This window comes from Haliotis cracherodii, unplaced genomic scaffold (assembly GCF_022045235.1).
Source record: "Haliotis cracherodii isolate W230 unplaced genomic scaffold, xgHalCrac1.p SCAF_26, whole genome shotgun sequence".
Taxonomy (NCBI): domain Eukaryota; kingdom Metazoa; phylum Mollusca; class Gastropoda; order Lepetellida; family Haliotidae; genus Haliotis; species Haliotis cracherodii.
This window is the reverse complement of record NW_027266282.1, coordinates 2408283-2431690: the sequence shown is the minus strand read 5'-3', so window position 1 is coordinate 2431690 and position 23408 is coordinate 2408283. Positions and strand designations below refer to the sequence as shown.

Sequence of the window (23408 nt, the reverse complement as noted above, 5' to 3'; positions counted from 1 at the left end):
TCTGGTGTTTGAAACAAAGAACGTTATAGATTTATTACTCACAACAAAACTGCTATTATTCTTTCCCTAAAGTGGTAGATATCATAGTGCGTCTGGCCACATCATCACACTACCACCAAATCTGTCCACTTTCTGTATGCAGTTTTGTGCATAACGTTCCCCGCGACGCCTGCAACTCTGTGGCCTTGACACCCTTGATGTCGCAGGTGCGCGCGAATACTTTCAGCGCGTAAACAGTTCCTCATTGTCTGGGCTGATATCCTACTTAATCCTGGTATTGCCGTGGTTGAAGAGGTGGCCTTGGTGGTTCTCTCACGTGTTGTCTCGTGTGTCTGATAACGGTTCCACAGTCTTGTAATGGTGCTTAGTGCAGGAGCTGAAGATAATTCTCCCGTATGCAATCGACGTTGCTGCGTTTGGCTTCCGTCAGTCGTAACATGTTTTCGCTGTTCACTTGCTCTAAGATTGTGATGGCAGGCAAATGAAAACCCAACGTTTTTATAGCCCAACAAGTGATGTTGCACGTACAGGTCATGTCGTTATGTTCAGGCTACAGACTCTCACATGGTTGTGTTTTTATGTTATTTTCCATCTTTTCACCAAATTTCTGCAGTACCTCATTCTTTCCATACATACGAGGGGCGTTCAATACGTTTTGCATCTTCAAAATAAGACCATGTCTCAGAATATCTTTTGCACTTTTATTTTTCAATATAGTCTCCATTCACCTCAATACACTTATTCCATTTGTCCTCCAAGCTTCTAATACGACTTTTATAGAAATCTGCACGTCTCTGTGGCAGCCTTTATGTCCTCGTCATCCCGGAAGCGTCTTCCACGTGGGGCAGATTTCATTTTCCTGAAGAGGAAATAGTCACTGGGGGCTCAGTCTGGGCTGTAGGGTGGGTGATTTAACTGCTCGAATCCACATTCACATATGGCGGCCTGTGCAATTCTCGACTTGTGAATCGGAGCGTTGTCATGCAAAAGTAGAATACCACGTGTTCACATCCCACGGCGTTTCTAGCGGATAGATTTTCGCAATTCTTTCATAACATTAGCATAATACTGTTCATTGATTGTAATTTTGGGTGGCATGTAATCAATCAGTAATATGCCTTTTGCATCCCTTACCAGCCGATGGTTGTAGTGCTACACTTCCGCGGAGGCGGAGAATTGGGGTGCTTCCATTGCATGGATTCCAATGTAGTTTCTGGGTCCCAGTGGTGGATCCATGTTTCATCACCTGTCACTAGACGAGAAAGAAATCCGGCTTCATCAGCAGTATAGAGATCCAGCAGGTCTCAACAACTTTCAGTTCTCTGATGGCTATCTTGTGCTCTGAGGTTTCTAGGTATCCATCAAGCAGATCCCTTGGACATACCAAGATGCTCATGAATAATGGTTACAACAATTCCAGCAGATATTTGGAATTCCCCAGAAAGTTCAGATACTTTCACTCGTCGAACAGACAAATTTTTTCTTTCTATAGCAGCAATGGTTTCCGGTTGGGTGGAATCTGAAGGCCTGCCTGACCTTGGGTCATCGTCTATGGACTCCCTACCCCTTTTAAACTGTAGAGACCAACGGCAAACTGTGGAATGGTCAGGAGCATCCTCACCCATCACTTTACACATGCGATCATGGATTTCTTTTTCTTTGCATCCCTCCTTGGTAAGGAACTTTATTACAGCGCGTTGTTCATGTTTGAGAGGATTCATGATTGTGACCACCCTTAGGTGAATGAAGCCATCACATCTAACGTATTGTTGTGCCTGAAACTTGTTATGACACGTGTCAACCTGATGTTATGACTAATGCCACACCTGCCAGTTGACATTCTTTGTGTAAACAAAAAATGCCAAAGTTGCAAACCTAATTGAACGTCCCTCGTATCAATCCCAATCCATGCAGAAATGACGAATTAATTTTGGGTATGGATTTTGCATGGATGTCGGCAACGTGTTTGTTGTTTTGCAGAGTATATATACGGATATATTATTTTGATGTACAATTGTAACACTGATCCACGACTACTGTATGGTTGTATTCTCATGGACGGTTAAGTGATAAACGTACAAGTTGATGATGTGTAGTTGTGAACTTATGAATAATGAACGTAAATACAATAGCCACGTTGCTTAGGCGGTCAATTCACCGTGCATGTAACCCATCAGCGTGCCAGCAACTTATTCGGTCACTTGTTTCACTCACTCACTCACTCAGAAGTTCTGAAAATTCAGTTATATAGGTCAGAATTATGTCTTCATTTGGTTTACAGCAGATGGTATTTCCTGCAGATGTCCAGGAGCTGTGCCTGTACCTCCAGATCGCGGAGTCTCAGGTCAACTACCTACTTGACACAGTCAGCGTTGAGGAGATCCCTCAAATTACCAACCTTAAATCCGACACCAGTAGGAGAATAGACATGCTCAGAAAGAATAATATTGACATCAAGTACGTGAATTACAAAACCTGATCTAAACGACTTTTCACATGTGTTGCTATACCAACAACACAAAGTCGAGCCTGTTCACAAGCAACAGTCATTCTGGAGGAAGACAGTTTACTTAAAATCTTAACGAAGTTTGACATCTTTGAGCCTTGGACCTATTGTAAATGACACCCTATTTATAGGATCCAAACTGTGTTTATCTAACGCTTGTAGAAACGGAGAGAAAATGTTATCTTGAGATTTTGTTTACGTCGAGACAACCTGAATAACAACCTTCACCTCATGTCAACAATAACTATCATTATGCGCATTATGTATTTACTTAAGAATTAAACGTCAGTTTGGATGGGTTCATTGAAGTGTGAACGATTTAAAAGCGCTGGTTAAACTGTGTGAACCCCCGAGCTTTTGAGCGCTTTTAAATCGTTCACAATTCAATGAACCCATCCAAACTGACGTTCAATTCTTATAATTTCATACTTTGTAGTTTACTGGTCTCGCCGAATAATATCACTGTTTGCTTAAATTTGAAGTCCTCTGGTTTCGCCGAAGAACTTTGCAACAATCTTATTTTGTCGGTATTTGCCAGCTCTCGGTCACATACGTTTCCCCACTCATACTCAGTTACGCAAAGAAAAATAGTTCTTTGAATATATACAACATAATCTAGAAATATGTCAACATAATTTCATTTTCTGAACAAATTTACAATCAATATTTGGGATAAATCAAATCTTAAAAATAGGTTACAGGAAGGTAAACAAGAATATAAACATGCCCTCGATGCACCGAGGCGAGGTCAAGCGCGGATTTATATATGACGTCACATAAGTTTGTAAAGAGGTGCATTTCGAGTCGAATGGGAGCATGAGGATGGAATTTATACTTACTGCTGTTTAAAAAATGACGTTTATGGAGCAATTATTGAAAACACCCCGACGCGTGAACCCTCTCACGGCACTAGCAAATTGGGAATATCACCGATTTATGAATGTGTTGCTTGTGTTTGGATAATCGCAAACCAATTCGGACGATGCAAAATGGACTGCTGGGAATTGAACGGAATGCTCTGAAACTTATGGAATACTGTAAGGGACATTCTCGCAATCTCGCTTTCTCGCGATCTCGACCTTTGGAAACGAGGTAAATATGCCCAAAACACGAGAATGCGAGATCGCAAGAACGCGAGATTTGGCTAGTGTTTTTGGTACACAGCACTTTTTGTCGACAACGCGAGAATGCGACATTTGGACATGATGCAAAATCTCCCAATCTCGCAATCTCGACTTGTCAAATTAGGCCACAAAATAACGAAATCGCGAGAACGCGAGAATGCGACATTTCATTTTCTCGCGATCTCGCGTTCTCGTGTTCTCGTGTTTTAGACGCTGTCCGTGCGCATGCGTAATATCATAAGGTCAAGCGCATGCGCACGTTAGTAGTCCTTTGGTCATGCTTCTTTCATGCTCTTCATTCTCCAAGTAGCATTTAGCAAACTTATGACTTGAGCTTGAAAATGCTATGTAATCATCTCCCATTGTTACAGTTTCTTATGTACTTTATAATAAAACCCTCAACATGCTCAATATAATTTAACAAAAGAAATCGTGTGCATGAATGTCCAATGATAGTGAAAACATCAATGTGTCCGAAAGCTGGAAACAAAACTATCACCGTCAGTGAGTGAGTAATATTGCATCAGCAGTACTACAGTTACAGAAATAATCACAGGCCAGTGAGTTTCTCCATGAGGCAATTTTTCACACGACTAGCATATTCATGAAAGGCAAAATTCTCATAGACCAATTTTGAAATTCAAAATTAATTATCATATGTTCATCCGCTCCAACCTGACCACAAAACATCCCGCTTTACATTATTTTATAGTTAAAATGGATAAAATGTCCATGTTGTAAAATACACTTAACATTATAAACACAATTACCACTTTCTTGAAACTGCTGTATATATTCAGTAACTAACCATATATTTGGCACGATACACTATTTACAATTCATATTTCGAGACACGACAATCATGTAAAATACCCGTACCATGTGGGTGACACTGGGATGTTTCTCGTCTTCATGAAGGACATGCCTTTACATCTATGGAGAGCAACCTGTCGGTCACTTCGCTCTCACATGTAACGTCGTGAAACTCACTGTGTTAAAATGTTACAAGATCACATTCGAATAATCAGAAATGAGGTCATGATTAATCGTATAATACCCGAAATGATGCGGGTCTCAGACATTTACCTCTTCGATGAAGCCCACAAGAACGGGTATGGTGAAACAAGAAACATAATCAGGGCGAACCGGGATTCGAACCCACAATCATAGGTTTCGGGCGTGCCCAACTGACGCAACTATGCACAGAGAATAGCGGCGCCTTAGACGACTGGGCCACGTGCACCCTAACGAGTGTTGATATATTTGATGTCAGATTGCCGTCATATAGCTGGAATATTGCTGGGTATGGCGTTAACAACAAACAAACAAACAAAATCTTTCTGAAAAGTACCATTAGGCATCCATATTGGTTATTTGACTGTTAGTTGTCAGACAATATTTGTCAAATTCAGTCAGTTCACAGGCAAAAAACGGAGCGTGTTACTGACTTTATTATGTTACCAGTCTACATATATATTTCTGTATAATCAAAAGACTTGGAAAATTTGCATTCTGACATTGTCAAGAGTCACGTGATTTTAAGCAGCCATTTTGAAATAAACTGCATTAATTTGCAAAGCAGAAATTTCTATGAACGTTGTGGTTCATCTCGTCGTTTTGATGTCAAAGGACACGAGCGTGAGATTTTATTCATCATCGAACATAATTCTTCCAACTTTTTCAGTTTGTAGACAGTAATAAGCAGTGTCTTAAAGATGTTTGATACAATGGTTCGTGCGCATCTCAGTTCACGCCGTTGCACGCGAGTTTACCGTGACGAATTACCTTACAAAATAGTTACATATAACTGTATAGGCAATTAGCACAAAAACACGAGAACGCGAGACCAATGTCGCGATCTCGCGTTCTCGTGTTTTTGTGCTAATTGCCTATACAGTTATATGTACTATTATCCAAAACACGAGAACGCGAGAACGCGAGATCGCGACACTTGACCAATGACGCAGTCTCGCGATCTCGCGTTCTCGTGTTTTTGTGCTAATTGCCTATACAGTTATATGTACTATTATCCAAAACACGAGAACGCGAGAACGCGAGATCGCGACACTAGACCAATGACGCAGTCTCGCGATCTCGCGTTCTCGTGTTTTTGTGCTAATTGCCTATACAGTTATATGTAACTATTTTCAAAAACACGAGAACGCGAGATTGCTACATTGGTCAAGTGTCGCGATCTCGCGTTCTCGAGTTTTTGTGCTGATTGCCTATACAGTCATCTTGTGGCTCAGTCGTCTGAGTTTTCGCAATTCGTTGTGTAGAGTTGCGTCCCTTGGATGTGCCAGAAACCTAAAATGGTATGTTTCCTCCCATTTTAAAGGGGCACTGATCTACAGCCTTTGATCTTGTTGCCTTTGTTATTGATTTTTCCCCGTGAGTATCCGGATGATATAGCAGATATCAAGACTAGACCTGTGCTGCGCCATTCGTAAGCGCATGTATCGCTTTTATTGATAGTATTTCATTGTGGGTGTATTGTTTAGCCAAAATGTATAAAGTTTCATGAAGGCAATTTTTGCAACGCCTAAATATTCAGTTAACTTACAAATTGACTAAAAATCGGTCAATTTATGTTATTGTTATTACGAATCCCAAACATTTTTTTTGTTTTAATTTCATAACCCAGTGACTGAAAAGGATAGGATTAAAGGAAAACGAAATTCAAACTACGTTTCTATAGTTTTGGCTTCTAATACTAGCGGGGCGGTCGGGTAGCCTAGTGGTTATTGCTGGAATAGTGCTAAAAGCGGGGTAAAATCAAACACACTCACTCACTCTAATACTAGGATAAATAGTCTATTTTTAAGCCCTTTTGAACCACTTAAAAATTGTTAGTCAATCTGGACTTGGATTCAGTCAATTTGTATATTACTGAAATATTTAGACATTTTATAAATTGCCTGAGTGAATCACATTTTACACATTGAGTATAACATACATGTGTACACGCCTACAGGTACAAGAGGAACAAAAATGATTCTATCCAATGCAAAAGCAAATGAATGAAAACAAAATGCAAATATCATAATTACGACCCATCGAAGTTTTATGTATACATTTGGGCAGCTTCCTTGTTCGAGGAATGTATCCGTGAATATTCACATATAGGAACAATATCCCATACGTCTGCAGCTGTACAAATAAACTTATTCGACGTCACATGGCTCTGTTACATTCAAATATTTTAAAATATATACATATAGCGTTTCTGGATATTATAACCCGTGTTCGTTTCTCAACTGATCACTAAGTTTGTTTCAGATGTTTCACAAAGGTGTCAAGTCTCATCGGTCAGCTAAGATAGCACGTGTAACAATTATGTTCATGATGTCCATGGTGCTTTAAAAATATCCATGGAGTTAGAAAGCAATGAACAATCAATAAACGTATTATCGGCTAATCCTTTGAACCAAGTATGTTGTTTTTACATCGGCACTTCACGCCATGATATGAGTGTATTCCGTCTGCTTTAGTAAACCTACACATGTAAACACTTACAAATCCACTGTGCAAGATAACAGTGATTAATCAATGACGTATTTTCTGTAACACTTTTTATGGCGAGGAATGATCCGTTTACAAAAAAGTAAATGAACTGATCACTCCTCTTGCTGGGCTGCGACGTGAATATTACATAACATACATTTCACCTCACTTCAAACCTGGATTCAGATGAATTAATTATACCCCAGACACAAGACATGCCATGTGGGAACCGTTCTCAGGTAATCTGAGTAGTGCTACCACTAACTATACCTGTAATAGGTTCATAACTGAGCTTCTAGTGAATGGCAACAAAGACAAAGGTGTAGAGTTATGCCAGAAAACGTGGATGACAACAAGAGATAGCAATCGTATTATCCGAGCAATCAAAAGTCCGAAAATGCTTTCACTGCTGGGATACCATTTTTTTAACGGTAAAAATAAACTGACGGCCAAAAGAAACGTTACCAACGATATTTCTAGGATAAAATATGACCAACACAAATTGAAGCAGCAATAACAATTGTATTGTAGAAATTCATCATTCAGAACAGTAAAATGCGAATTTACTAATACAACAACAAAGTCCTTTCAACAGGGACATTTCTTGACAGTATTCGATCAACAACATTGGTTACAACTTTAAGGTGACGACGGATCAGACCGTTCAACACGGGATATGACCTCCGTGAGCGGCAATGCATCTTCGAATGCGGCGTCGAACTGAATAGACAAGCGTCCTCACATTGACTGCAGATATCCGATTCCATTCCTCACGGAGGGCAACGATCAACGCTTGTCTCGTGAAGGGAGGATGTTGACGTTTCCGAAGACGACGCCCCAGCTGGCTCCAGAGATGTTCTGAGGGTGACAGATCTGGTGATCGAGCTGGCCACGGCAGGACAGTCACGTTGTTGGCGTTGAGGAAGTTTCTAGTAATACGGGCTTTATGAGGTGTGGCGTTATCTTGTTGGAACTACGTCCGTTGTTGACGCTGGATGAAAGAAAGAACCACTGGCCGTAAGATGTCAATGTAGCGTGACAAGTTCCCTCTTCTCGTCCCCGCAAATGCCGCCCCAGACCATCACACTTCCGCCCCCGGAAGGTTCCACCTCCTGGACACAACCAGGAGCCGTCCGTTCACCACGTCGTCGATAAACTCGTCACTAAACAGCACTCGCCGCCATTCCCTTTGTTGCCATCGCTGAGTTTGCCTGCACCACGTCAATCTGGCACGTTGACGGGTCATAGTCATGCCCTTGAAAGGGCGATAAGCCCGGAGACCATAATGTCGTAGTCGTCTGGTCACTGTTTGTCTGCTGACCGAATGTCCTAAGATGCTGGCAGCTAATGACGTCACAGTAAGAAATCTGTTCCTCAGATGAAGTACCCGTAAAAAGCGGTCATCCTGCGGGGTCGTGACCTTTGGTCTGCCACTCCGTGGTCTGTCTGCGGTCCTGCCAGTCTGTCGGAGACGTGCGACCAGTCAGGTAATTGTCATCTTGGAGCAGTTCATGTTAATGGCAACCGCTCTCTGTGTCGCTCCCATCTGCAGCATACCTATGGCTCTCTCCCTCTGGACAGCGGCCTGTCTTGGCATGTGCGTTGGTGTTAATCATCGCAACCATTGATAGGGAACAGATCCGTGCGTTATTTATACCCGGAAATTGCACGATAATTTGAGAAAGAATGTTTTTAAAAATTGCTGAAAAACACCAATATTTCCCAAAATCCGCAAAGCACGTGCAAAGAACGACAGAGAACATGAAGGTTGTATTCGTGAAATGTGTTCTTTACTGTTTTTGAACAGGTTGGCATCTTTGTTTCAAAGTGGCAAATCAGTTAATGTTGGTAACGTTTCTTTGGCCCTCAGTTTATAACCATCTGAGGTATTTCCAAATAACGACATCCGATGAGCTTCCATCGTTCTTTTTGTCCGTTTGTTTAGGCTGAAGAAATTAATTAACATGCGCCCTTTGTCTGAAATTCAGAGATTACAGGTAACCAATCAGTGTTCTTGAACACGGTAGTCCAGTCTCTTGTCACGCTCAGTTGCGTCAGCGAGCAAATCGGCAGATGGTGAGCCCCAGCTGGCAGTGTTAGACAGCCGAGAAGAAGATTAGTGCCCCTTTAAACCTACAAGCCGGGATATAACTGAAATATAAATACTGTTCAAAGCAGTGTTAAGCCAAACTCACTAACTTTTTTAGAGCCATGCCGGTCCCCCAAGCTGGATATTGGGGGTACTTTTCCAGTATAAGCATGCCTGTCATTTGGATGTTAAGGCCGCATTAAATTAATAGTTACAGTTTGATTGATTTTTTAAAAACATGGGAGACAGGAGGCATTTTATTTTTAACGTTTTATTTTGTTCTTATCGACCTACTTTAGGTATATGTGTACAATTGCTGTCGACGGATGCGATTCACATGCATCATGTGTGTTCAGTAGGGCTACGTGTACGGAGTATTTTATCAGGTAAAGAAAGTAGGAACACTCATATTAACGATACTTCTATTTCTAGGAATTTGAGGGCATTAGAATAATGTAAGGCATGAATATTCTAGCCGTGTATAAAATTGCCTCATTGAGAAACTCACTGGCTTGTTATTATTTCTGTAACTGACAGTGTAGCCGCGAATAGCTACAATACTGCTGATGCGGCTTTGAGCAATATTACTCACTCACTCACTGACGGTGATAGTTATGTTTCCAGCTTTCGGACACATTAATGTTTTCACTATCATTGGACATTCATATACACAATTTCTTTTGTTAAATTATATTGAGCATGTTGAGGGTTATATTATAAAGTACATTATAAAGGAAACTGTAACAACGGGAGATGACTCAGACTTTGTGTATGGCAATTACATAGCGTTTTCAAGCTCAAGCCATAAGTTTGCTAAATGCTACTTGGAGAATGAAGAGCATGAAAGAAGCATGACCAAAAGACTACTTACGTGCGCATGGGCCTTGACCTTATGGTATTACGCATGCGCACGGACAGCGTCTAAAACACGAGAACACGAGAACGCGAGATCACAGCAGTATCATACATACTAACAGGAAAAAGTAACTGTGCTCCGTATCTGGCGGTGAACATGTTATGTAATTGAAAATAACAACATAATATCTTATTTATTTTTCTCATCATAACAACTTCATTGAAAAAAACCCATACCTGGTAACTGGAGACAGAGCGACACGCCCTAACAGAGGGGTTGTGTTACAACTCAATTAACAATCAATATTACGTGTGACAACCATTGGCGTTGATACCGGCGTGGCAGCGGCGGAGCATTGAAGACATCAGATGTCGTCCATGTGACGTACGCCATTCAAATTGCCCTGAACAAGGATCAGTTGTGTTCTCCCATGGCTTGTGCCTATGCCATTGCACTTTCACCCCCAAACTGACAACGTTGAGTAACGCAAACGTCGTTAAAACGTTCTTATTTACGGTTAAACAAAAGTGTTTTAATGAGCACCTGATAGCAAAACAACAACTGTGTGTCAAATTAAAAAAAAACAACGTGTGTGATTATAATATTCCCAATAAATACGCACCATCCAAACGGTGTATGGTTATTTATCAACGTCAATGCATTAATCATATTACTAAAGTACTCACGGAAATGAAAAAAAAAAAATTCTTAATTTAAAAATCGACACAAAGTGTTACGTAGCTGTAAATACGAAATAACAAAACAACTCGAAAAGTACTAGTCTGGATTTGCTAGTTTGATCTCAGTGAACAATACAAAATGTTCTTTACAGGAGGTAATTTGTCGGCACTTTCAACATTCAAAACTAAAACTAAGTCCAAATTGACATGATAGCAGAAACAGACTATAGGCATTATGCACCTGTTCTCACCTGTCTTCAAGGTGTCATAGGTCACCTTGATCTACTTACACCTGGTTATGCCCTGTTTCACAATAGTCTGTTTTATTCACATTTTTACACACTTTTACGTGTAAAAAGGCATAAAAACATTTCATACGCTGTATTTGTGCCACGGCCCAATTAGTACTAATTTAGTTGTTTGAATATATACATATTTTGAATATTAACTGCATTTATTTAAGATCTGAGGTCGAAAAAACAGTTTTTTTTCATTTCCGTGAATACTTTAAATGTTTCTTTTGCGCTAAAAATCCGGAAACCTTTGAAACATCACAATGGCGATTCAGTATTCTTTATCTTAGGGTTTGGCTAATGTCCATGCAACAGTAAAAAGACAGGCAACATTAAAGTACTAACGGTGTGGCTGGCAAAGGGAATTAGATTAAAAGCTTCAGATTATTATCTGAAATCAAGTTCTCAATACCGCACACAATATGTATTATCCAGGTACACCTATATACCCAGTGTACACCGCAGAACAGTGCACAATGAGGTATTCTACCTGCCAGGAATGTGAATGTGTTCATCCTTCTTACCCAGACTTTCATTACCTTAATGAACATGTACGTAGGTAACACGTAGTGGACATGAAGTGACAAATCTGGCTAACATAACTATAACATTCACTATATTGATGCATAAATGGTAATAAATAGCAAACTGACAGCATCGAATGTACACATCAATGCATATCTGTGACATGTGTCCTATACATGTTCCACTTCGGGCTTCCCTCCCACATTAAGCAGACACGCAGTTATATGACTGGAATACCCACACACTCAGTCACTATATATTTTACGGCCCCTTACTTGCATGTAACGTGCTTTTCAATACTCCTACTCTTTTTTCCAGGGAACAACCCGCATGTTAACAACATCCTTATCGGATAGGTGCCGAGGTAATAAATGTTGCAACACTCACAGTTTTCTTTTTTTTCTTTATAAGCAAATGAACATTTGTTGGTATTGAAAGGAGTTTCATCACGACCACGACGCTCCATCTATCCCCTTCTACACTCTATCTATCCCCTTCTACTCTCCATCTATCCCCTACGACATCCATCTGTCCTACTACTCTCAGTCTATCACCTACGAACGATGCTCCATCTATCTCCTACGACGCTCCATCTATCCCCTACAACGCTCCATCTATTCCCTACGACGCTCCATCTATTCTCTACGACACCCCATCTGTCCTACTATTCTCTATCTATCCCCTACGACGCTCTAGCTATCCCCTGCGACGCTCCATATATCCCCTTCGACGCTCCATCTATCCCCTTCTACTCCCCAAATATTCCCTACGACACCCCATTTGTCCCACTACTCTCTATCTATCCCCTACGACGCTCTAGCTATCCCCTACAACTCTCCATCTATCCCCTACGACGTTCTATCTATCCCCTTCTACTCTCTATCTATACCTTCTACTCTCCATCTATCCCCTATGACACCCATTTGTCCTACTACTCTCTATCTATCCCCTGCGACACTCTAGCTATCACCTACGATGCTCCATCTATCCCCTACGACGTTCTATCTATCCCCTTCTACTCTCTATCTATACCTTCTACTCTCCATCTATCCCCTATGACACCCATTTGTCTTACTACTCTCCATCTATCCCCTACGACGCTCCATCTATCCCTTCTACTCTCCATCTATTCCATACGACGCTCCATCTATCCCTTCTAGGTGCAACACTCACAGTTTTCTTTTTTTCTTTATAAGCAGATGAACATGCATGTGTTGGTATTGGAAGGAGTTTCATCACGACCACAACGCTCCATCTATCCCCTTCTACTCTCTAGACGCTCCATCTATCCCCTTCTACTCTCCATATATTCCCTACAGCACCCCATCTGTCCTTCTACTCTCTATCTATCACCTACGATGCTCTATATATCCCCTACGACGCCTTATCTATCCCATACGACGCTCTATCTATCCCCTTCTACTCTCCATCTAACTACTTTCCATCTATCTCCTAAGACATTCCATCTATCCGAAACTACTCTCCATCTATTCCCTACAACACTCCGTCTATCTTACTAATCTCTATCTTCACACCATATATCTCCTGCTACATTTGTGTAAAAAATGTCTGTCTTCATATATGGGCTTTCCAAGAAATTTCTTTCATTATTTCTGCAACAACTTGTGGCTCAATATTAGCGATATCAGTTGACACTATAAACACGTGCATGATTCACCAAAAGTACTAGATTACTGGTACATTACACATAAACCACAGCGAAGCTTCCAGATAAACCTCACACGAGGAAAACCTGAGTCATCTGCGCTTTTTGTTGCAAAGTTGTCACCATGACCTGAAACGTGCGTTCACCCATCCCACACATTCCAGAACAACAAAGAACTTGTTGAGCTGCGCATAGCGACCGTGTGACGAATTCTTATTCCTGGTGTGTTTCATTTTATTACGTGCCGGTTACAATGAGAAATATTCAAGGGAAAATAATTTGCAGTGAAAAATATTACCTTAGAACAATACAGTCAGTAATAAACGATGGTAGTGCTGGTGACCATGTGATGTTCCGATGTCTCATAGGAAGCAAAATGTCTACAGGGCAGATACTAAGTTTTGAAGCCGATGAAGTGAAAAAACGAGTTGGGCTTTCGTGATTCTGCCATGACAATAACGTCAGCTATATTGCAATGTAGTTGATCTTGCGAAAGGATATGATGCTATGCGGCAGCCACAGGAAAGGTGGATTCCAGCAAATAGATGTTTTGTTCACGCGCAGTGTTGAACATACATTTATATAAAGTACTTAAGTGTTTAATTGTTCATGCCGGTTCTAACTTTAGCTGCCAAAGACAATGGACACGGCTATTTTCTTGGCAAAGGGAATGGACTTCCCTAGTAGTCACTGAAAAACTGCAAAATTATAAAATCATTACATATTCGATACTGTGTATTCGTAATGTTTATGTTTTGTATAAATTGTTGAGCAGTGAATGATTGTAAAAATGTTTATTAGTTGTTTGTTTAAATACCCTTTCAGAAAGTTACTGGAAGGGTTAAATTTGACATCTTCCCGATACAAATTTGATAGTAGAAAAAAAGCAGCTTTATAATGGATTTCTGAGTGTATTCAAAATGAGTGAAAAGTAAACTTTAAGAGAAAATCTAAGCACCAACAAGTCCGAGACCCAGGACTGTTGTACCATACGTTTGTTCTGCTTTAGCTGCAAGTTCCATGAAAATCGGCTCCATCATATTTAAATATTAGAAAAACACTTTCTGAAAAACTCTAACATCAACCTTCATGACACATTTTAGATTTATTTGTGGGAGCTGAGTGAGGCCAAAAGTCACATTAGCAGTGTTTTAGCCAGAAACATATACCGTATATTAATACAATTATATTAAAAGTTGTCAGCGATGAACAGTATCCTATTACCACATAATTATTTTTAAAACTAATTTTAGAATATTTGGAAGAGAAAAATATCACTTAACAGCACAAAACAACATACAAACGGTCAACAGAATTGTGTATATTGGTCCTCATGGTCCTGCCCAAGGGAAGTGCGAGTTTTAGATACAATGAATTTGAATAGGACATTATATTACTTGGTAAGTATAACCAACATGAAAGAAGAAAGCAATTGCGAATACATCTCTCTCAATTTGTTAATAATTGGTCTGAGTCTTCACATTTTCCGATAAGTTCTGAGAGGGTTCGACGAGGCAGCACTTCCTGGGAGAAGTCCCATTCGCTGTCTGGGCTGTCATTACGTTGACGAAATTGGCCGATGTTTGATGCATCATTCTGCCGACGGAATGTGTGGACATTCATTCACAAGGCAGATGTTCAGTATCTTGTGTAGAGTCGACGCCGTCCGTGTAGTCTCGGGGTAACTTATACAATGCACTTTCGTTTGGTCTCAGGCGAGTTCATCTGTAATGATCTTTTGATTCCTGATAACTAAACTACATCACGTTTCAGATATAATTTGATGATCGTGGACCAAGACAGCAAGTTGTGATGTAGACTGCATGTTTTCAGAAATGAGCGGGCCAGTGTAACTTGCAAGCTCCTTCTCAGTGCGTGACACCTTCGTTACACTTTCGGTAACATCGCTGCCACCGGTGTGGGCGCGGTCATTACAAGAATCTTGAAATTTGCCCTCTAACCCCAAATGAAGTAACGTTCATACTTTTGTTTATGTCTTCGGGAATGCCACCATAGTTAATTTTGGAAAGGTTTACAGCTGACCATGTTTCCGGATAATTATCTTTCAATTGTTGTTTGTATAATCATTGCTTCGTTGGGCAGTTAATTGAAGACCTCGGGCTTCTGCAAATGATAATGCCCTGAAAAATAGCGTTACCCTTATAATACGGCATGGCTGTACTGAATAATTTACTAGTATTCCAGTGGACAGTTTCTCATTATCCTTTGGTTGCTCTCCTCGAGACGAAAACATCGGGAGACACTGTTTAATTTTTCCTTTGACGGATTCGACAGAGGTCAAATGTCACGATCTAAAAATATAAATAGTTTGACTTTTTTGGTAATTAAGAAGAAGAGTAACTATTAACCGTTTAAATATTAATAAAGAGAAGATAACTTTCTCTGACAGGAATAAATACATGCACATATTACTTTAAACATATACAAACTTATATGATTTAAACAAAATGAGCATTTATTTTATCCCATTAGATCTAACAGACAAATGTATGACGATGTATTTATATCTGTATTTTGACTTGTCTTAGATACCAATCCGTAGAACATGTGTTGCCCAGCTATTTAAATGTATAATTAACCAAGGTTGTCACTACAGGTTCGGTGTATATCGAGGGTATGATAGTACAATTTAAAAATACGTAAGCTGAAGTAGAAACATTTGACACTGCCTCATGTAGTTTCTTTGTGCTCACTCGGAGCCTCGTTCGCGGATGATACGTCAACATGCACCCGACCAGTACACTAGGAGCACTGCACCGAGACGTGATTTGTGGTGTAATACCCGGGCGTTCCTTCATTTATCGGTGAGGAGAACTGTAGGCTGTGTTCTGTACCGGGTAAGTACTCCTAATATTGGATGGAAGGAGGTTATTTATTGTGGTATCCGCATCCAAGGTAAGTCTCCTACATACCTCGTTAGCTACAATGTCCAACAGAGTGTTTATCCCACAATACGTATGCCACAACGGCATTACAGATGTTTCTTGTAAACAAATCTTAACATACACTCGTTCACGCGATTTTATTTGAAGTAAATTGTTTCGCTTTTTCGAACATCTTCTAATTATTTGGTTACGCTTGACAAATCCTTGTGAGGGTCTTTTAATTTAGCCCTCCTTGAAGAAGTCAGTTGGCCAGGGTTGAAAAACAAGATTTTCGTCCCCACATTTTCCTGTATACCTTAAACCTTTTCTATTGCATAAAGGAGGTATCTCTACACATTTTCATTGGGTAGTAAGCTTGCAAGTGTGTGCAGGAATTATCAGGGGGTCAAAATTGCATAAATTGGAGGAAAAGTGCATAATTTGACAAAATTGGCTGTAACATTTTTATTAAGTCATTAAACTATCCAAATGATGTCTTTGATTACAGGTAATATGTTCGGTTATCTGAATTTGGCACACATTTTGTTTCATTTTACTGTTATTCTAATTTTCAGTGGAAACATTGGTAAAAATCATGTTTTTTTACTTCATTTTCAAATCTTGTGAGTAGGTAAAACACTAATTCCATTGAATTGTGACAATAAAACCACTATAACTAGGTATTAAAATCTGCCTTAACCATTGTACTATCCAATACAAAAAACAAAATGAAAATATATTACATAGGGGTTGGGATATTGTATACAATGTTACCCCATCCCCCAAAAACCAATTTTGACGAAAATTGCTTATTGAGATATGGTGGTAGATGATGTTGCTGTAGTGGATGAGTGGGATAATTGCAACAATGCTTACATACACCAAAATTGTAAACACACATCTTGAATTTCAAGATGGCCGCCATTTTGACCTGTTTTCAAAATCAAGATCTTATATAGTTCTTCAACATGGTCATGTAATATATCATATGAAAGCCTTTTACATTGTCTTTTCAATGATGTACATTATTCACCGACTCCTGTGGTAAATTGACACCCAACAATGAAAAAATGAAATATTGAAATCTAATTTCTCTCGCGACTTTTCACTCAAAATTGTAGATATACTGCACTTTAGTTCTTCAACATGGTCATGTAATTCACATATGAAAGCTTTTTTACATTGTCTTTTCAATGATGTACCTTATTCACTGACTTCTTTGGTAATCTTATGCCCCAATAATATAACAAATGATATATCGAAAGCTAATTTCTCTAGCAACACCAACCAAACTCCAAAGTCGTATTTTAATAAAATGGACATCGTTTCACTCAAAGTTGTAGATATACTGCACTTTTGTCTGAGCATTTCACTAGTTTATAATTTGAGTGAAGAAACAAACATGAGAATACTTGTAGTATTATGAAGTATTATAAATAAAATGTGAAATAATGTCATCTCTAGTCACCGTCAGAGTCTGTCTCATCTGGAGAGGTAGGTAAGTTGTTTCTGTTAAGGCATGACATACCACAATTGCATCCAATAGAACATCCCACGATGTTCTTGGCGCAGCTACACCTGGATGAGGTGCATCTGCCTGTTGTGCATTTACAGGTGAGCAATTCTAGACACAGTGCTGGCATTCATTCCTGGGTCATTGGGATGGGTTCTATGACATCCTCAGTAGACGACCACCTATACTCTTCTGGTGGTGGAATGTCAGCCTTTCCTTTGTGTGCAGAACACCATGTGATGCACTGCTGCTGACATCTGAGTAGAGGTTGTGTGGTGGGAGTTCCTCTAGGTCTCCAACTCTGTGGAACATGTCAGCTGTAACTGTATTAAAGCTAGTTGCAGTCGACGCTGGGTTGTACACTTTGATGACAAGAGAGTCTGTCTCTTTCATGTTGAAGGCACCAGTTTCTTCTGTTTGTTAATAAATATGCTCCAGGTCCACAACCTGTGACCGCATGGAATGCTGGTAGAGCTGCTACAACATCTGAGAGAATGAGAGATTGATGTACATCATCAACTGATATGCACCCATTCATATCTGAGCAGAAAACCGATGTTTATAATGTTTAAACTGTACTAACACATCAGTGTCTCGACTGTGAATGACACTGTGGTCGTATCAATTGCAGGAGGCATCCATGACATTGATCACCATTCGTGTATCTGCTGTTTTATGTGTTGACAGTAGATTTGGCATTGCTTCAGATTACTCTATGGAAGATACTGCTGTATCTGGGCTGCTTAATCCAACTGCAATGATGATGATTTGATGATTATGATGGAGATGCTGTGCCTGTGTGTGCAATTCTGTGGTCAAGAATTGTATCAAATTTTGCTTGTTCATTTCAATAAAACTGGACAATGAAGTCAGCAGAAGGATGTCTCATTTATCTATTATTATTCGAATTTTCTTTGATCGATCACCTCTTTTCGTCCGAGCCGCAGATTTTACTGACTTTGCAACATATTGGTCAAAGACATCATCGACTTAACTACAAGTTTCACTGAAGTTCTTCAGCACATTCCAATTGAAATCATCAGCCAAATCTCCAAAGGTTCTAGCTTTGCTTGGTTTGCCTATAGCCTGTACAAGAGCCATGCCAGAAACAACAATGCTTGCTGTGTCATCAGTTGATGGTAGCATGAGAATCTGCAAGCAAATGTGATAATGCAGCTTTGTTGTACAAAGTGGGCCATCTGGTGTTGCCAGGGAAGGTGGGGTCTGGGACAGCTCGTGTAAGAGGATGTTGTACGAGTACTTCTCTTCCACTGTGGGTGGCACTCAGCAACATTCTGAAAAGATTTCTTCCTCGCTTAAAGGTATTGGTTTGAGTTGACTTCTATTGATACCTGCATGGTGTACATTGCGGAACATTAACTGTTGGACGTATTTTCTGATATTTTGTCATGAATACTCTTAGCATTATCCGCCAATCGATTGTCAATGAACTCTGACGAAAGCTTGTCACCTCGAATCATACCATGATGATGTAATATCTTCCTTAGATCAATCTGCAGCAAATCCAAATCTACTATTAACACATGAAGAGGCAGATACACGAATGATGATGCATGTCATGGATGCCTCTTGCAATGTATACGACCACATTGTCATTCACAACCGAGACACTGATGTGTTAGTACCGTTGATACATCATAAACATCGGTTTTCTGCTCAGATATAGATGGGTGCAGATACTCTAAAGGACCCTCTATTCATACAAGTTGATGATGTACATCAATCTCTCATTCTCTCAGATGTTGTAGCAGTTCTACCATCATTCCATGCGGTCACAGGTTGTGGACCTGGAACATATTTATCACACAACCATATTTGTTTCAACCAACAGAAGAAACTGGTGCCTTCAACATGAAAGAGACAGACTCACTTGTCATCAAAGTGAACAATCCAGCATCGACTGCAACTAGCATTGATACAGTTACAGCTGACATGTTCCACAGAGTTGTAGTCCTAGAGGAACTCCCACCACACAACCTCTACTCAGATGTCAGCAGCAGTGCATCACATGGTGTTCTGCACACAAAGGAAAGGCTGACATTCCACCACCAGAAGAGTATAGGTGGTCGTCTACTGAGGATGTCATAGAACCCATCCCAATGACCCAGAAACGAATGCAAGCACTGTGTCTAGAATTGCTCACCTGTAAATGCACAACAGGCAGATGCACCTCATCCAGGTGTAGCTGCACCAAGAACATCATGGGATGTTCCCTTGGATGCAATTGTGGTATGTCATGCCTTAACAGAAACAACTTACCTACCTCTCCAGATGAGACAGACTCTGACGGTGACTAGAGATGACATTATTTCACATTTTATTTATAATACTTCATAATATTACAAGTATTCTCATGTTTGTTTCTTCACTCAAATTATAAACTAGTGAAATGCTCAGACAAAAGTGCAGTATATCTACAATTTTGAGTGAAAAGTCGCGAGAGAAATAAGATTTCAATATTTCCTTTTTCATTGTTGGGTGTGTCAATTTACCACAGGAGTCGGTGAATAATGTACATCATTGAAAAGACAATGTAAAAGGCTTTCATATGATATATTACATGACCATGTTCAAGAACTATATAAGATCTTGATTTTGAAAACAGGTCAAAATGGCGGCCATCTTGAAATTCAAGATGGCCACCATAAATGCTCACAGAAAAACTTGAAACATCTTTTTTCTTTATGTGTTTACAATTTTGGTGTATGTAAGCATTGTTGCAATTATCCCACTCATCCACTACAGCAACATCATCTACCACCATATCTCAATAAGCAATTTTCGTCAAAATTGGTTTTTGGGGGATGGGGTAACATTGTATACAATATCTCAACCCCTATGTAATATATTTTCATTTTGTTTTTTGTATTGGATAGTACAATGGTTAAGGCAGATTTTAATACCCAGTTGTAGTGGTTTTATTGTCACAATCCAATGGAATTAGTGTTTTACCTACTCACAAGATTTGAAAATGAAGTAAAAAAACATGATTTTTACCAATGTTTCCACTGAGAATTAGAATAACAGTAAAATGAAACAAAATGTGTGCCAAATTCAGATAACCGAACATATTACCTGTAATCAAAGACATAATTTGGATAGTTTAATGACTTAATAAAAATGTTACAGCCAATTTTGTCAAATTATGCACTTTTCCTCCAATTTATGCAATTTTGACCCCCTGATAATTCCTGCACACACTTGCAAGCTTACTATCCAATGAAAATTGTGTAGAGATACCTCCTTTATGCAATAGAAAAGGTTTAAGGTATACAGGAAAATGTGGGAACGAAAATCTAAACTAAGCCTCTTTTCCGCTGGTGGCAAACTGACTAAAGCGAACATACCACTTTAGGTGGGTCAGTGAGTGGGTTAGATGTCACTGCCTGTTGTTGTTTTGTTTGTCTCGTTGCCGAAGGTAGGTGAATACCTCGACTGTCGGGTTGGCAGATACATTGTTTCATGCATGGATACATTCACGTCATTGATAGCCGATATCACCAGTTTATATTCTTTGTCCACATTGTTCGTTATTTGATCTACAAAACGTGTAGAGGCTGAAGATATACCAACCTTTTAGATGTGTCAGCTCCTCAAGGAAACTTAAAATATTGCTTTGTTCGTGTCTCGGAAGTTTCCCTAATGTATTACATTGCCAATCATTTCATGGATTTATTTTTTGAGATTTGTGGAAAGATATTATCAAATGTATGCGATATACGTACGTAATATTCCGCTCATGGCAACCGTCATGTTACAACTGGCACGAGTGGAGATATCAAGGGAATCCCCCCTGTAAAACCGTATAGCTAAACTAGTTGAGATTTACAACAGAATGCGGTACATTGAAAGGTGAGTCTCGCAATGTGCATGCGCAGCATAAACGATTGGTTACCCTCGAAAGCTTTAGCCTTTCTGTTAAATCTCATAACTTCTACATTGCTTGTCTGTAGGATACATTTATACCATGGATAACTGGGAATGCACAAAAGAAGAATGACTACATTGTTTGTTGCCAAAAACCACACACGTAGTCATAAACATTAATCTATCACTTAGGAGTGAGATCGTTTTCGAAAAGAGAAAATATCTTTGAAATATTAGCGTCAGTCAGACGTCAGAAAGTGTTGGTGATATTTTTTGTCACCAGAATGTTTTGTACTCATAAATTCAAAACGTCAACGCCGCAGAATATTCACTCTCGATTATCTGCCGAGGCAAAATATGTGCTGCAAATTGGAATAATGAACCTTTAAAAATCTCCTCGAACCCATTTGACAGTCCCTGTTGTTAATGTATGGGGAATATGTATGCATATATATCTCTGATGTTTGCGTAGTTTGGTGCAATGCAACTGATACAATCACTGTACGTATATCATAATATGTCATGCATACATTGTAATATTTACCGCTGTTACAGTGTTACTGTTAGATTTTTGTGTAAAAGTTGTACATTGTTACGTTTAAAGTATAAGCACCCAATATGAATATATCAATGTACGTGTAGCTGGAATGTGTCACGTGTCTTCGACGAGGAGAATTTGGGATGAATCTGATGTTGACTGCCATTTTACAATGATCACCAATATCTTTATTGAGAACTTACATTGAGGGTTAATCCCGTACCTGTCGGACAATATTGTAAAATATCTTATAAAAGAAGTTTCATTGGACATATAGGGTACATAGTTTCTATCTATCATTGTTTTGCTCGGTTTCGCATAATTATTCGGACCGCCTCCGTGGTCTAGTGGTAGAGCGTCTGCCCGAATCCCCTGCCTCGTCATACCAAAGACGTTAACAGTTGGCACTTGTTGTATACTGCATGGCGCTCGACAGTTAGGGGCTAAAACAAGGATTGGTCGGCTTGGAGTCAGAAGGCTGTGTCTACGTTTGGTACCAATGTTAAAATTGCGGTATTGTTTCAATCTATTTATCTAGATCATAATTACTTGTATGCAATTGTCTTTCACGAAACACCTTCAAACTTGCCTCTGTAAAATTGAGGATCCTATGTAATAGAATGAATTCGTATTCCAGTTGACTATTGCATATAACTGTTTGTTCGTAATGTTTTCCTTTAAAGAATTCATGTCCCATTCAAGTTCATGTCGCATTTAGGTTGGCATTTTTGTTGATTCCTGCTTCACACATCCCTGACCTCTTATCCTCCATTGCATGCATATGTTATTTTTTTATATTATAGGATGATTATACCTCAATGTCAGTGAAATGTCCACTTAAGATACTGGGATACTGAAATAACATATATTGAGTACCTGCAGGAAACTGCTACGTCACGCATTTCAAGAACTCATAAAAAGTAACTCCAGCTTCATTCGGCAAAAAATGAATACTTGTACTCTGCAGCCATTGGAACTAGGGCCCATGTGTATCGTGTGGTAATTAATGACTGAGAGTTCAAATTATTTCTTAGCTTTAGCCTTGTCTTTATCTCAGTTAATAATTAATAATCTAAGGTTATCTCGGTCTTTACAATAGTGGTGGGCACATCCTCTCCCTAGAAGGCATATAAACTGCTAACTACGCCGCAGAAAGTGTTTAATCCTTGTCCGATCATTTAAACGCGTTTTGATACGTTTGTATTCCAATTAACTTGTTTGGAATCGTTTACAATGAAGACCTAAAAAAATACAATATTCAGATAATCAAGTACGTATAATGTCTAATTGTTTTGGTTGGACGATATTATGAAATAAGAATATTTTGTTAATCATTTTTAG

At 39.5% G+C, this 23408-nt stretch overlaps 1 protein-coding gene across 1 annotated transcript in view; it reads left to right on the top strand.

Moving 5' to 3' along the window:
• Positions 1-16081: 16081 nt before the first annotated feature.
• Positions 16082-23408, top strand: part of LOC139473083 (scavenger receptor cysteine-rich domain-containing protein DMBT1-like) — a 40272-nt gene continuing 32945 nt past the window's right edge. Inside the window, exon 1 of the mRNA XM_071255595.1 lies at positions 16082-16159. The gene's annotated coding sequence lies outside the window, so the exon portion shown is untranslated. The remainder of the gene's footprint in view (positions 16160-23408) is intronic.